This window comes from Pteropus vampyrus, unplaced genomic scaffold, assembly GCF_000151845.1.
Source record: "Pteropus vampyrus isolate Shadow unplaced genomic scaffold, Pvam_2.0 Scaffold144, whole genome shotgun sequence".
NCBI lineage: Eukaryota > Metazoa > Chordata > Mammalia > Chiroptera > Pteropodidae > Pteropus > Pteropus vampyrus.
In genome coordinates, this window is record NW_011888925.1 from 1,036,917 (window position 1) to 1,050,468 (window position 13,552).

Genomic DNA, 13,552 nt, shown 5'->3' on the forward strand with positions numbered 1-13,552 from the left:
CGGCCAGCATCAGCGTCGAGATGACAGGAACCGATACACACATGTTCTCCAAGAGACAGGCTGCGGGCCTCAACGCCTCCATATCCCAAACCTGAGGACAAGCTGCACACCGGAGAAGCACAAGTTTGCACAAATGTCCAGCACCGGACAGACACAAGAAATGCCACTCCAAGGGATGGAGAAGCACTCCCACCCATCATGAGGACACTAACAGTAACGAAACTTCCAGCCCGCACGGTGGCCTGCACACGAGCAAGCGACCCAGCATATACGCAGGCCAGGGAGAAGCAGTCCCCATGCCGTGGAGAATGAAATGACTCACCACCAGAGCTAGAAACCGCCACCAGAGGGAAAGCCCCAACGCTTACAAACCAGCACAAGGGGTTGGGATAGTCAAAGAAAAGACACACACCTAGAGGGGCGATCTACGCTCATCACCACTCACCAGACATCAAAGAGGAAGAGAAAGCTCCACGTGGACAGAAAACCCCCAAGCCCCAAGCCCTGGCACTCCCGCCGTGTGCGAGGCACTGTGCTCTAAGTTCCACGCCCGGGGTCTTGTTCAGTTCCCAAACAACCCTATGCGATTAAAAATTAAAATGCTTATTTCAGAGATGCAGACACAGGCCCCAGAGGTGAGATGACGTGCCCCGGTATATGAGACAGGGTTGAAATGCAAGCCCGGGGTCCTGTGACACCCAGGCCAATGGTCTTTACCCAGGGAGGGGGACGAAGGCACAAATAAATATACACACAGGATGAGAAACCACAGAGAAAGATGCACAAGAGAGATACGCAGAGGAGAGAAACCTGTGCTGGAGGGAGGAAGAGTGAGAACTAGAGAGACACGCCCACAGGAAGATGGGCCTCATCCTGGTCCAGCCTGGGGACATCAAACCCAGAACGGGCAGCGAGCGTCCCAGGCATCCCGGAGGCCTGGATCTGAGGGGCCTTCGGTTCTGAGGCTCATGGAGTTTCTGTCCCCGGGGTTCAGAAGTCCGGAGCTGCCCAGAACCCAGCTTGCCTAGAGACTCTCTTTGGCCCCATAAGATATTTGGACAAGGGAATCAACCCCTTGTCCAAAGCCAGGCGCTGGCAGGGCAAGGCGAACATTTTCACTCACTAGAAAAATGGGAACGGCCGAACGGCCGTAACAGGCAGGCCCTCGATCCCAAAGGAGCAAGGAGAAACCCAGAGGTGAATCTCTCCCAGGGCTGAAGTTTTCAAAAGGACCTCTACGTAGGCAGCTGCCAGACCTCTGTCTGGGGGGAAAAGAAAAAAAAACAGGCCCTGCTCTAACTGGGGGAGAACTGCGCAGTCATCTCCAGAGTCTGAGCTGGAAGCAAGAACGTTCACACTCAGCTGATTCTGGGAGGTACACCCCGGGGGGGGGATTATCAGGGGGAACACCCTGTAAGACGTGAGAGACACGCGCACTAGAGAGACATTCAGAAAAAGACACACAAGGATGCGCACACACCGCGTGCACACAGAGATGCTGTGACCCTGTTCCCTATTCTTCACAGCCCAGAGCTGGCCACAGCCACCGCCTTCACCTGCTCACAATAAACACCTGTCCGGGCAGCGCCATGCCCTGCCCATCGTGACGGGCGCCTACACCTGTTAACCTGGTGCCCAGGGTCTCTATCTCCCTCCGCCTGTGTGCACCTGCCTATCTTGCTCCCTTGCCCAGCCCATGATGCACCAGGAGGAAGTTTTTCCAGCCTCATCACCCAACTCTCTCCACCTCTCATCATCCAGCTGAAGTTTTCTGTCTCGACTTCCAGGCCTGCCCCACCCCCACCCCCCAGCCAGCTGCTGCTTTCTGGGCTCCGCCCTGCAGCCTTTCCCTACCTTTCCCCTAACCACTGGAGCTTCCTCCCACTCCCCCAGCACGAGCTGCTCTGAAGCCCAGGAGTTCTCAGTTCTCACTTCCAGTGGGGAGGAAGCTTCTCCCTTCCTCCCCTGACCAAGAGGGACTCTCCCCTTCCTTGTGACAGGCGGCTGGGGGTAGCACTACATTCTCCAGCCACAAGTCCCCACACCTGGCCACAGAGCCAGGAAGGGTGGGCCTTCACCCAGGATCTCTGGGATTAAGATATCAACTCTGTCGGTGGCTCCCTCCACGGGGAGCAGGGTGAAGAACCGCTGGCTCTCCCGGGAGTGGGGGCAGGGGGCAGATTACAGCTTGAGAGGTGCCCACCCACCAGACCAGCGCCTCCACCATGGCCCCAACTGCAGCTCAGCTCTCCGCCCAGCGGTCAGGCCACGCCAGTGCAGGGTGACCAACTGCCAAAGAGCCATCCCCAGCCCCGCCAGGACACAGATCAGCTCCAGGCACTTCCCCTTCCCCTAGAACCTCCGCTCCGGCCCCCTGGGACAGGGCAGGATGCCCCACCCAGACCGCCCCTGAGCAGCCCCTCTCTCAGCCAGGGCCTCAAGCCCAGGGCTTGTCCTCACCCTCCTGCACACACACTCCAGGACCGGGAACCTGTCCAGGAAGGAGGAACTTACTTCAGTCCTTACTTACAGGCCCTGCAGCCCCCACGAAACCTCCACCGCCAGGGCAGAGTCCCATCGCTGTCCCCTGCCCCATAAGCCCCAGACGCAAGCAGAGGTGGCACCTCCAGACCCACTGCAATGCAAGACCACCGTGCACAGACGGAGGGAGACCCTTTCACAGGTTAATGACACACACCTCGCTGCTATGAGCTAGCGGACAATGACCCAAGGCCACAGTGAAACACTGACCCCTGGACCCAGGCCGTCCAGCTACAACCACCCAGCCGTCTCCCTGATGGGAACCAAGGCCAGTGAAAAGGAAGAGAAGAGTGTTTCAAGGCTCCACCGAAACACTTTCCCGCTGTGGCCCACCCAGGTGGCCACGAGCCCAGGGAAGTGGCAGCTCCCTGCATGCCTGGGTAAAGCCATCGGGGGCAAAGAGAGAGTAGAAGGCCCTAGACACTCGCCACCACTGCCATCCAATGCAACAAAACATTCTAAACCCTCTCCGGTGGCCACGTCCCTTCCACATGATCAGCCCAGCTCCAGGGAAAAACTTGGGGGCGGCTGGGAGTGGGGGGCGAGTTCCTGTCAGGAGTCTGACTAGCTCTCCCAGTCTGCCCCTCTGTCTGTCCCCAGGCAGTTCCCAAGTTCTGAGGAAGGTGGTGACCACACCCCAGCGCCCCACACAACCTTCCGCCCCCGCAGCTTTGCTCCAACCCCTCAAACCAGCTCCTCAGGCTCTGGGTGGTGAGCCCTGCCAGGCCCAGCCAGCCAATTGCAAGTCGAGCCAAAGAATCCGGCCTGGTGGTGCCCGGGCACCCCCACCCAGGGCAGGGCCTCTCTGGGGCTGAGGTGACCCTGAGGACCCCCAGCTCATTCTCTGCCCTTGACCGATGCTGGCCTCCTCCCCCACAGGTCTCCCGCGGTTCACCCTCTCATGTCCCACCCTAGACCTATAGCCTCATCCCCGGAACCAAGTCTGGCTAGTCAAGCCCTCAGCTCTGTGGGGTGGGCTCCTCAAGGAGCTGCCCAGACCAGGACCCCTGAATCGCTGCTGGGGGGTTCCGTGTTGGCAGCACTAAGCCTCGAGTGATTCACGTGTGTCCTTGTTCCCTCCAATGTCCCTGAACATAACATCTTAAGGACAGGGCTTTAGAGACATCCCCAGTCTCCAACTTCAACCTCCCAGACCCTGCATCCTCTGCTGGCCCAGCTCTCAAGGTCCCAGAACCTCCCCCACACCCCTCATCCCACAGCTCACAGCAAGAAGGGCAGTGCCCCCTAAGCCTGGGGGGCTCCCTCTACTCCCCACACTTCACACTCACCCACCATGTGCTGGCCCAGACCATCATCCCAGTGGGCAGAAGAGAAGGAAGCTTCCCCAATCAGCTTCAGAAAGGAAGTGAGCGCCACGCCCTGCCTCAGGGGTTTCCCTGAGCGGCCAGCCCCTCGCTCAGCCAGGGCTGGAAAACCAACCTATTCCCCTGGTACAGACCCAACAAAGGTGTGGAGGCCGTGAAACGCCTTCCAAGGCCTCTTCAACCTCTCCCTCTCTCCCCTTCCAACTCCCTTGCCCTCACATATCAGCACAGCCCCCCACGGCATCACTGCATCCCACAAAAACCAACCCAATCCCTCCCTACCATGTGCTAAGCTGTGCACAGAGAGTCATGTGATCCCTGAGATCAGAGGCTGGATTCTGAAAGACGAAACTTTCAGGACTAGTTATTGGGGACCTGATGCTGTGCTGCGAGCATACAGGCAAATATCGGGGTCTCTTTTCTCCATAAACCCCGGGTCATTCTCTAAGAGACCCCACTACCAAAGGAAGATCTGGTCCCGTCTTTCCACAAATTCCCTCCACAGAGCAGGGAGCTCAGCAGTGACTGCAGGCTCCCTGGGGGCACCTCCCCACTGCCTCTCTGTGGCCACACCCTGTGAAAGGTGTGAGCACACACAACGCACACAATTCTCCGTGGCCACACTGTGCAGAGGCGCCAGAGTCATCGCCCCCCTGGTGCTGGGGCCCAGCTAGAGCTGTGAGATTCCCGATCTGCACACTCGGCTCCCCTCCCACGGAGGGAAACAGCCAGCCCTACTCAAAGCCCACGTGTCCCTCGTGGCCAGGGCGCCAAGGGGCTGCACCCCCACATTCCCAGCCCTGGCACCGAGAGGGGCGTCCAGCCCTGCCAGGAGAGGGCCAGGCCCTCGCACACCGAACACCCTCTCCCTGCATGGGAAAGCCTTATATAACACAGTTCGAACACACCCTAAGCACACTGCCTTTCCAACTCCACGGCGCGACCTGGTCCCCCGGCCCTCCGGGAGCGCGCCATCCGACCGGAGGGTTGCAGAGAGCTCAGCTCAGAGTGCTCGGCCGAGCCCGGCTCCTGCCCCCACCTCCCACGCACAGCCCCTTCCCCCTCCCCTTTGCCCCTCACCACTCCTCCCCGAGTTCTGGTTTGAATTAGTCACCGGCTCCAACCACCACATTCCTCAGGCTGCTGGCGCCAATCCAGGCGCTGGGGCGGGGGCCATCCCGCCCGGGCGGGTTTGGGAGTGAGGTGGGGGAGAGAGCACCGCCTCCGGAGGGGAAGGGGCGGTCCCGAGGGCTGGGCCGCGGTGCAGCACCCCCCTCCCCGCCCACCCCAGTGCAGGAATCTCCCTAATTATGTCCCCCACCCCCACTCCCACCCGTCCCGCTGGGAGGCGAGCTGCAAACTTCGAGGCTCCGCGGTCCTAGAGAAGAGAGTTTTCGGGAGCGGGGGACACAGAGGGGCAAGACTAGGGTGGGGCGGCTGGAGGGGGGCTGGGGGACCGCCAGGAACAAGAGAGAGAGAGCCCAGTGGTGCAGAACTGGGTGGGGCCGGGAAGACTCCCGCGGCGAAGTTTGGGGCTGAGGTGTGGGGAGCGGGGAGGGACAGTGGAGGGGCGCACAGCGCAGGGGCGCCCTGAGGGGCTGAGGGGCTGAGGGGCCGAGGCGGCTGGCGATCTCGGAAACTTCTCCAGTAAACACGGAATAGCAATGGAGCAGCGCGCTGAGCCACCGCCCCATGGAGGAGGGGGTGGGACAGGGCCACCAGGGGCCACCAGACCAGGAACGCGACGCTCTGCCTTGCAGCGGAGCCAACAATCAACCCTCGAGAGAAATACAGACTGGAACAAGGCACGCTTTGGAGCGATTTTCCAACTTTGCCCAACTTGCGCCTCAACTCCGGAGGCAGAACACTAGGCTCCCAAGGCGCGACGCGTCGCCTCCGCGCGCGGCTCGGGGCTGCCCAGCTGGTTCCAAACTGTTTGAATCCTCAAAGTGACACCCACCAAAGCGCCTCGCCCAAGCCATGCAACGCACCTCCCTCACCCGTTCCCAGCGTCCTGTTCCCCGATCGCGCCGCGATGCGCCGGGCGCCCCTACCTGTGCGCTCAGCCCCAGGGCACAGCCATGGCCCGCGCGGGGCCCGAGGTCGCGGTGCTGCGGCTGCTGCAGGCGGCGAACCCCGGTCGGGGCGGGTCCGGCAGGGCGGGCGGTGCAATCCCCGCGGCAGAGCTGCTCCGAGTGGCCGGGCCCGCGTCCGCGGAGGCGGCTCTTGTAACTCCGGCTGCGGCGGGCGGGTCTGCCCCGAGCTGTGGGGAGAGGGCGGGGCCGGGCGGGGCCGGCGTGGGGCTGGGACTGCGAGCAGGGGCGACGCAGCAGGGACCTGGGAACGTACTGCTGGGGGCTGAGGGGAGGGGACGCGGGGACCAGGGGGCGCGCACGTCCGAGGTACTGCCTTCCCCCGTCCCCCGTCCACTACCCCTGGTCCAGGCCCCGGCCCGGCTCTACCCCCAAGGTATGCAATGTGCGGCTTCACCAGCTAAAACCTCGTTGGAGCTCCCTGAGGCTCATGTTCCCAGCTAGAACTGCGAATCCGAACAGTTTGCGGAAAGAACCGAGGGGTTCAGACAGCGGCTGGGGGCCTCGGGTGGATCAGCCGCGACCTCCTGCCTGACACGGACCTTTCGAGTTTCCTCTCGACACAGGAAACTACACTTCAAATCCTAGGCCCCATCTCCTCCCTTGCTTCCCAAGCTCCAGGCAGGCGCGCCCATTTGTTGCCCTCCCTCTTTCCGGGGACCCCTCAGCTCCTGCCCCCACAGAACCGGCTTGGAAACGCTGGCCCCACCTCCTGCTGCTCCTGCTGCTGCAGCGACACGGGAGTCAGGCCTGCAACCTTTGGAGCAGCAGCCGGGGCTGCCCACCTCCCTCTCCGGAGTCCCTCAGAGAAGCTGGAGCTCGGGCAGGTCGTCTGTCTACCTGTCATTCCTTCTCAGATCCCCTCTCCGGGTCCCTGCCCCGCCCCGCCCCCACCTGCAGGACGCTTGGTTTCCAAATTTACAGCCATTTCCCACAGCCACTTCCAACTGCCTGGAGATTTTATTAAATGCTTAATGATGGGGTGCGGGGTTTTTCTGGCTACGCCCCCCTCCACGCCCCTGTTCTCTTCTCCCCCATGAATCTCCCATCCTTCCTCTTCCATGGCCGCCCACTTCCCACATCAAAACAGTTTTCCTTCCTTCCCAAACGCTGGAAGCCCCCAGCCTGGGACCTGAGAAGCCCCTGCCCTGAAAGGAACACCCTCCTTGCTGCAGGGCCGTGCGTGGGCTGGGGCTGAGACCAGAGGCCCGGTCCTCTGAAATGGCAAACATGTTTACAGGCTAAAAATACCCAGCAGCCAACTCTGCTGCCAGCCCTGGGGGCTGTGTCCCAGGTCCAGTTACCGGCACAGGGTACAGGAGATGGGGGAGGGAAGAGACAGCAAAAGGAGCCTGAGACATGCAGACACTTATATATGGGCACAGAAAGGTGGAGACACATATGTAGACTTTCAGACAGGCATAGACCTGCAAAGACACAGAGAAAGCAGCGTTGGGCACCAGCATTTTCTATTCTCATTCTCTCTCTCTCTCTCTCTCTCTCTCTCTCTCTGTCTCTCTCTCTCTCTCTCTCTCTCACACACACACACACACACACACACACACACACAAATACCCAGATAGTGACACAAACCCACAGCAGAGGCAGTCCCAGCACACATCACAAGCACGGCTGTAGACCAGACTTTCTAAAGAATCACCTCCTTCATTTTGTTCTGTGCACCTTTCCTAGAACCTACATAATTTCAAGAAAAAAAAATCTAAACTTGTCAACTTTGCGATGCTTTTAAAAACTAAGAAAAACAAAAGCTAATTATTTCCTTTACCAGTGGCTTTTAAATTGTCATTTCCTTTTAAATAACGTTTATTCGGTATTTTAAATATGGATCAAGAAGATAAACTAAAGTTGGCCCGTAAAGCCAGGAGTCAAATAACCCTTGTTGACATACTTTAAATAAAATCAATACCTCCCTATGATGAAGAATACACGGAAAGGCAGAAAGGTGGAACAATACAAAGTAACCATCTCCCTTCTCTGCTACCCAGGCCCTCCCCAGAGTGACTACCGTGAGTTTCCCCAAGGATTTTTAACTTGTATCTGGTACCTTGAAAGTGCAACTTTTCCCAGTGCAGATTACAATGGGAGCTGCTTTACACCTTAGCTTTTCAGAAAGTTAGTTATGGTGTGACATATACTACAAAGACATAGGGGATCTGCAGAAAAAGGGCTACTGGAGTTTGCAGGAAGGGGCTGGAGCAGGAAAGGAGGAGTGGGAAGGGTGTGAATGTCATGTCCTCACCTCGGCTTGGGCTCCCTTGGCCCCCCAGGAGTGAAACAGCAAAGCCTAGTGTCTTGGGCTCAGAGCCAAATTATCTACTCCATTGTTTGTTCTGGCCACCCTCTTGGTCAACAGGGAAGAAGGCAGGAGAGGCTGGGTTTTGGAGTAGCTTCAGAGTAGTGATTACTGCCCAGGTACTTTATTCAGGGGTACTGGTTGGGAGGTGGTCCTGGCTCTTGCCTCATTCCAGGGTAAGAGGTAGAGAAGGCGTAACCAAGACCCTACCCCCTAAAAAATTATAATCATGTCTGCTGGAACCAGAGCTGGAGGTTCCCACGTCAGCCTCCTCAGCCCAGGAGAAGGGAATACTTTCAACAGTTTTCAACGATGTAAATGAAGACACACACTTAGAAATTTCTGCCAACCCTTCTTCTGCCCACTGCTTTGGCCTCCCACCCCTCACCCCGCAAAAGCTACTTGAACAGTGATTGTGTCTGACACCGCAGCAGGCACTTTCATTCAGTCCTCACTCACTCTAGAAGGAAATGGTCTCAGAGACAGACAGAGATGTACCTAAAGTCACACAACCCTTAGGAGCAGGACTCAAAGCTCCCACTAGCATCTAAGCTCCAGAGGGCAGGAATAGCTTGTTCTGCTGTATGTCCCACGCCTAGGGCAGTGGCTGGCATGTAGCCATCACTCAAGAATACTTTGTTGAATGACTGAATGAATGAATGAATGAACTACAGGTATAACTGGCCCCAAAGCCTCTGCTCTTTTCACAGCAGCGTCCTGCTCCCCCTACTTCCCTTGAGAGCTTCCCCAGGCTCTCAGCCCCCAAGGAGCGATTCCCCCATTTATAGGCTCTCGCACAGCTGCAGAAACATTTACCGTGTCCAGCACTGGGCAGGCACCTGTGGTGCAGGTAAGAGAGAACTTGACAAGATGCACTGGAGGCACTCGGTTCAGAAGGGAATGTGCTCTGATGCCCTCTAAGCCTCTGCTCTGTGTTCCTTGCAGGTCCTGTGCTCTGGGGAAATTGGATCTCATGTTTTCTGTCGGGTCGTTTCCATAGTGGTGTACATACACACGCGCGCGCGCGCGCGCGCACACACACACACACACACACACACACACAATTTTCTTAGTTATAAGGAGACCGACATTGCAAAGAAAACCTCTGTCAGGTTTCAGACTCCTCCATCAAAGCAAAGGTTACCCAGGAATCAGGAAGGACTTCCGCCCTCCCCTGGCACTCTGAATCTTCCCCACCTTCGGGGACAAAGTCCCACACCACAGTCCTCCAGACTCCCTGGCAAACCCAGGTGAGTTCTAGGACTCGTCATCACTGGGATACCCCAGCTTCCCCAACAGGACTGCTCCCCGGGGGCAGGGGGATTCCCTGATATGTAAGTATAGTGTGTGTGATGAACCTTAGACTCCTGTTGCCTGGGAGACGTGCCTCTGTTTTGTTCCTATTATGCCTGTTTCCATAGCAACCACAAAGGGGCGCTCTGTGGGCAGGCCCCTTGCCAGGGGATTCCCCTTCCCCTCCCTTCTCGCCGCAGTCCCCTTCTCTGAAATCAGTGTGTCAGAGGGAAGGAAAGGTGCCGAAAGCTCAAAAGTTAACCATGCTTTTAAACTTCGATCCCAGAAAGGAAGTGAAGTCTGTTTGCAGTGTCTTTGAAAGCAGACTTTCCGGCCATGAGGGCCCTTTGGCGTATCAGCCTTGGGGAGCGTTTGAGATCTCGCTTCCCAGCAATTGCCACCAGTTTGGGCTCAAATAAACTCTTAGAAAATTCAGAAAAGAAAAAAAAGAGAAATGACTGTGGTCCCTTCTCTGAGCCCTCTGGAATCCCCCAGACCCCACATCCACCCCATACACCAGCCGAGGGATTAGAATTCCTGCCAAACATCAGGCGCTTCTCCACTTCCTAATCTGTAATCTTTCCCAGCTGAACGGCAAACCTACTGAGTGATTCTGGGATCGAAACATTATTTCCTAAGCAATTCTCAAATCCCAAACTCCTAACCCGAACTCAAAATCTGAAACTGAGTAAAATCATTCTCCTCCGGCTCAGTTCAAATCCCAGCCTGTATTTAAGGCTCAGGCTTCAACTAAGGAGTCCCTGAATCACTCAGACCAGACGGCCAGAGACTGGCAACCCCCCATTACTCAGTCCTAATTGAAATCTTTGGGCAGAGCAGAAGCCAAGTCAGAGCTGATTAGAGAACAAGAGACGAGACAGGGGCTTTGACGGCAGACTCGGGGAGGAAAGAAGGCAGAGAAAGACTATCAGGGCCAGCACAGGGGAACGGAAGTGAGCAGAGCGAGCAGGGCAGGTGGCCACACCAGGCCCAGTTGGATTCCGAGAGGCGATGACGAGATGGGCTAGAGGCCAGTGAGTTGTGGCTGTGGGGACGCTGTGGGAACAAGGGAATCACAGAAAATGTGGACCCGAGATTAAGGGGAAAAAGTGGCAAAACAGACTGAATTAAGGCTGAGAAGGATGGAGGGAGGGAGAGAGAGACAAAAGAAGAGCTCAGAACTGAGCTGGGGATTGGGCCGACCCAGTCGTAAACAGGAGCCGAGGGAGGGAGCTGGAATGAAGAGCAGCCAACGCCCCGGCCAGCTCCCTCCCCAGCAGGGCGTGGGGAGCAGCGAGGGAGGGGCCCAGAGAAGGGAACACCAGCCTCCTCTCCCCTTTTTTGGAATCTGCCTTTCTCCCATCCTTTCCAACTTCCTCTTTCCCCCAGTTCCCGGGGGGAAAGGGTGACCGGCCTGGGTTTCCCTCCATCCTTTGCTTACTCTTCCCAAGTCCAGTTGAAGGAGGTCAGGCTGAGCCAGGAAGGAAGGGCCTAGGCTGCCCAGAGCCTGAGTCACCACATAGTTGAGGTTCCTGTCACTGGAAGCTCCACCTCTGCTACACCCTGTGCCCTCTGCCCGGCCCAGGATTTGGACCTGGGCTGACTCTGCCCCAGGCCTCGCTCCACTTCTACACTTCTTACCCGGGTCGGGCTGCCCCACTGGGACTGCTGGCAGCCCTCAGCACCGCCCTCTTCCTGAGGCCGGAGCTTAGCGTTCTTTGTCCACCATGCTGACCCCCCAGGTTTTGAGAGTGGCACCCTCCTGCTCTTCTTAGGAGCAAAAGTGACTCAGTGAGTGGCTGCAAGAACGGTGTGCAAAGGCCAGCATGCACCCTCGATCAGTCACTTCCCCTCTGTGGGCTCGTTTCCCCGTGGGGAAAGTAAAGGGACTCTTTGGCGTGGTCTCCCCTGCAATCCCTGTGCGAGGTGCCTTCTGTGAGTCTGAGTCCAGGAGATGGAGAGTTACTACAGAGGAAAGTGAGATAAAAGGGGTGTGTTTGCTAACCCCTGTCCTATCCCTGGGAGTGGGTGGAGTAGGGCACAGGCCCTGCCACCACAGGGCGGCCAACGCCCTGGGCAACTCGGTGACTCAGGTCCCACATAGAGGCTCACTGGCAGGAAAGCACTCTGTGGCCTCCCGTGAGTCAGGGGAGATGCGGCTCTCCCTGAGGAGTGACTGGCCAGGATCCCGCTAGAACCAGCTCTCTAGAAAGCGGCCAACCCCACTGCAGCCCGCACGCCCTTTGACCGGCGCCCTGAGCTCATCCCGCCACCTCCCTGCTCTGCTCTCTTTCCCACCTCCTACCTGGCCCTGGAGACCCCTGTGCCCTCGGCTCTCAACTCCGTTGCCCTCCCCACCTCCACCAGCTCCCCCTGCCCTGCCATGTCCCCTCGTTTACCCCTTGGCTCTTCCCATCCTCACTATCCACCCCCATCCTGGCAGAGCCAGCCAGAGGATTGCAAAAGGGCTGAGCCAGCGGGAGAGGCCCTCACATGACAGCTGCTCCTGCTGCAGAGAGGAGGGGGCAGCTGGACATAGAGAGAGGCACATTCCTGGGAGATCCAACCAGAAATAGCCCCAAACTCTGACTGACCAGCCGGCCCCCTGCTCCAGCCCCTGCTCCAGCCCCTGCTCCAGCCCCTGCTCCAGCCTGCCCATAGCGTAAACGAGGCAAAGTCAGCAGCGGGATCCCTTCAGAATCCCCAGAAAGTCAGGAAAACAAAGGTGGGTGGGGCTGCAAGAGGGGAGAAGGTGACAGGAATGCAGAGAACCCAGGACCGTCTAAGGTCATCAAAGACATCTTTGCCACTGAACCAGTCCCACCTGCCCAAGGAATTCTCCCCTATGAGAGATTCAGGGAAATAGTCTGCTCTCCAGCAACTGCCTTTATTCCTCACTCCACCCGTCCCTTGGGTGCCGAGGCACTGGGACACCCCAGTAATTCCACGGAGTACAGCGACGGCCTCCTCCGGGAGCCATGCCAGCCTGATTAGAGCCAACAGACAAGAGCAGGTGGCACAGTTTCTCTAACCTTTTGGAAGCGCCAATATTTAACTCCACGGCATTACAGGAAGAATAGGGAAGAGGGAGGGGCACCCCGGAATTGCATTCAAACATACAGAACCGAATCAGGTCGGGGCAGTTACAGTGCCCTGTAGGTACCACTGGTGGGGTGAGCCACTGCCACCCAGCAAAACCCATTTGATGTGTGGAGGGACAGTTCTGGGCTCTGAGGACAAAGAGTGCCGGTTGCCATGAAAACCACAGTATTAATTTCAGAAATGACTGGGTGGAGCCTCCCAGGCTCTTTATTCCTCTCCCTTCAACATTCTAGGCCCTTCCCCCACCTTTCGAAAGGGGAAGTGGCACATTTGGGGCATGTAGGCAGCTGGTGGGATGGGTCTGACCCAGTGAGAGCAGCAGCTGTCCAGCTCCAGCTCAAAGCAGGGCATGAAAAAAAAAAAAAAAGGCAATCTAGGTCTTTCTTGGAAGACTTTTAAAGGCTTGTGACTTTTTAATAAGTGACTTAAGCAGAAGCACCAACAAAGCTAAGATAAATAGCTGCTTATAACCAGTATCTACTGGTTTATCTACAAGCTAAACCAGATCTCAGCCCTTCCCCTTCACACTGCAGACTCTGTAAAGCTTTTATCTTCACTCAAAAGCTCCTCTGAGCCCCGCCCCTCTCCAGTTCCCCAACCTCCCTTTCTGGAGGCTGAAGTTTTGCCCCGAAAGTGGATAAAACAGCCTCCTCCCTTCATCCTACCCAGTTCTCCAAGACCACGCCCCATTTCCAGCCCCACGCCACCCCTTCCCTCTCCGCCCGGCGACCCTTGCCCCTAACGGCATGCGCTGCGCCACGGGCGCCGAGACGCCAGCTCTGGGTGGCGCGCGGGTGGCAAGAGCTTCGCGGGCACGTCGGGAAAGCGGCCCAGCAACCAGAGACGTGTCCGGGCGCAGGATCTCACTGGCTGCCCCAGAGAAC

The 13,552-nt window shown here is 57.7% G+C and overlaps 1 protein-coding gene across 1 annotated transcript in view; it reads right to left on the reverse strand.

Moving 5' to 3' along the window:
- AHNAK (AHNAK nucleoprotein) overlaps positions 1-6,106 on the reverse strand; it is a 27,682-nt gene extending 21,576 nt beyond the window's left edge. The window contains exon 1 of the mRNA XM_011368959.2: positions 5,921-6,106. The gene's annotated coding sequence lies outside the window, so the exon portion shown is untranslated. The remainder of the gene's footprint in view (positions 1-5,920) is intronic.
- Between the last annotated feature and the right edge of the window lie 7,446 nt (positions 6,107-13,552).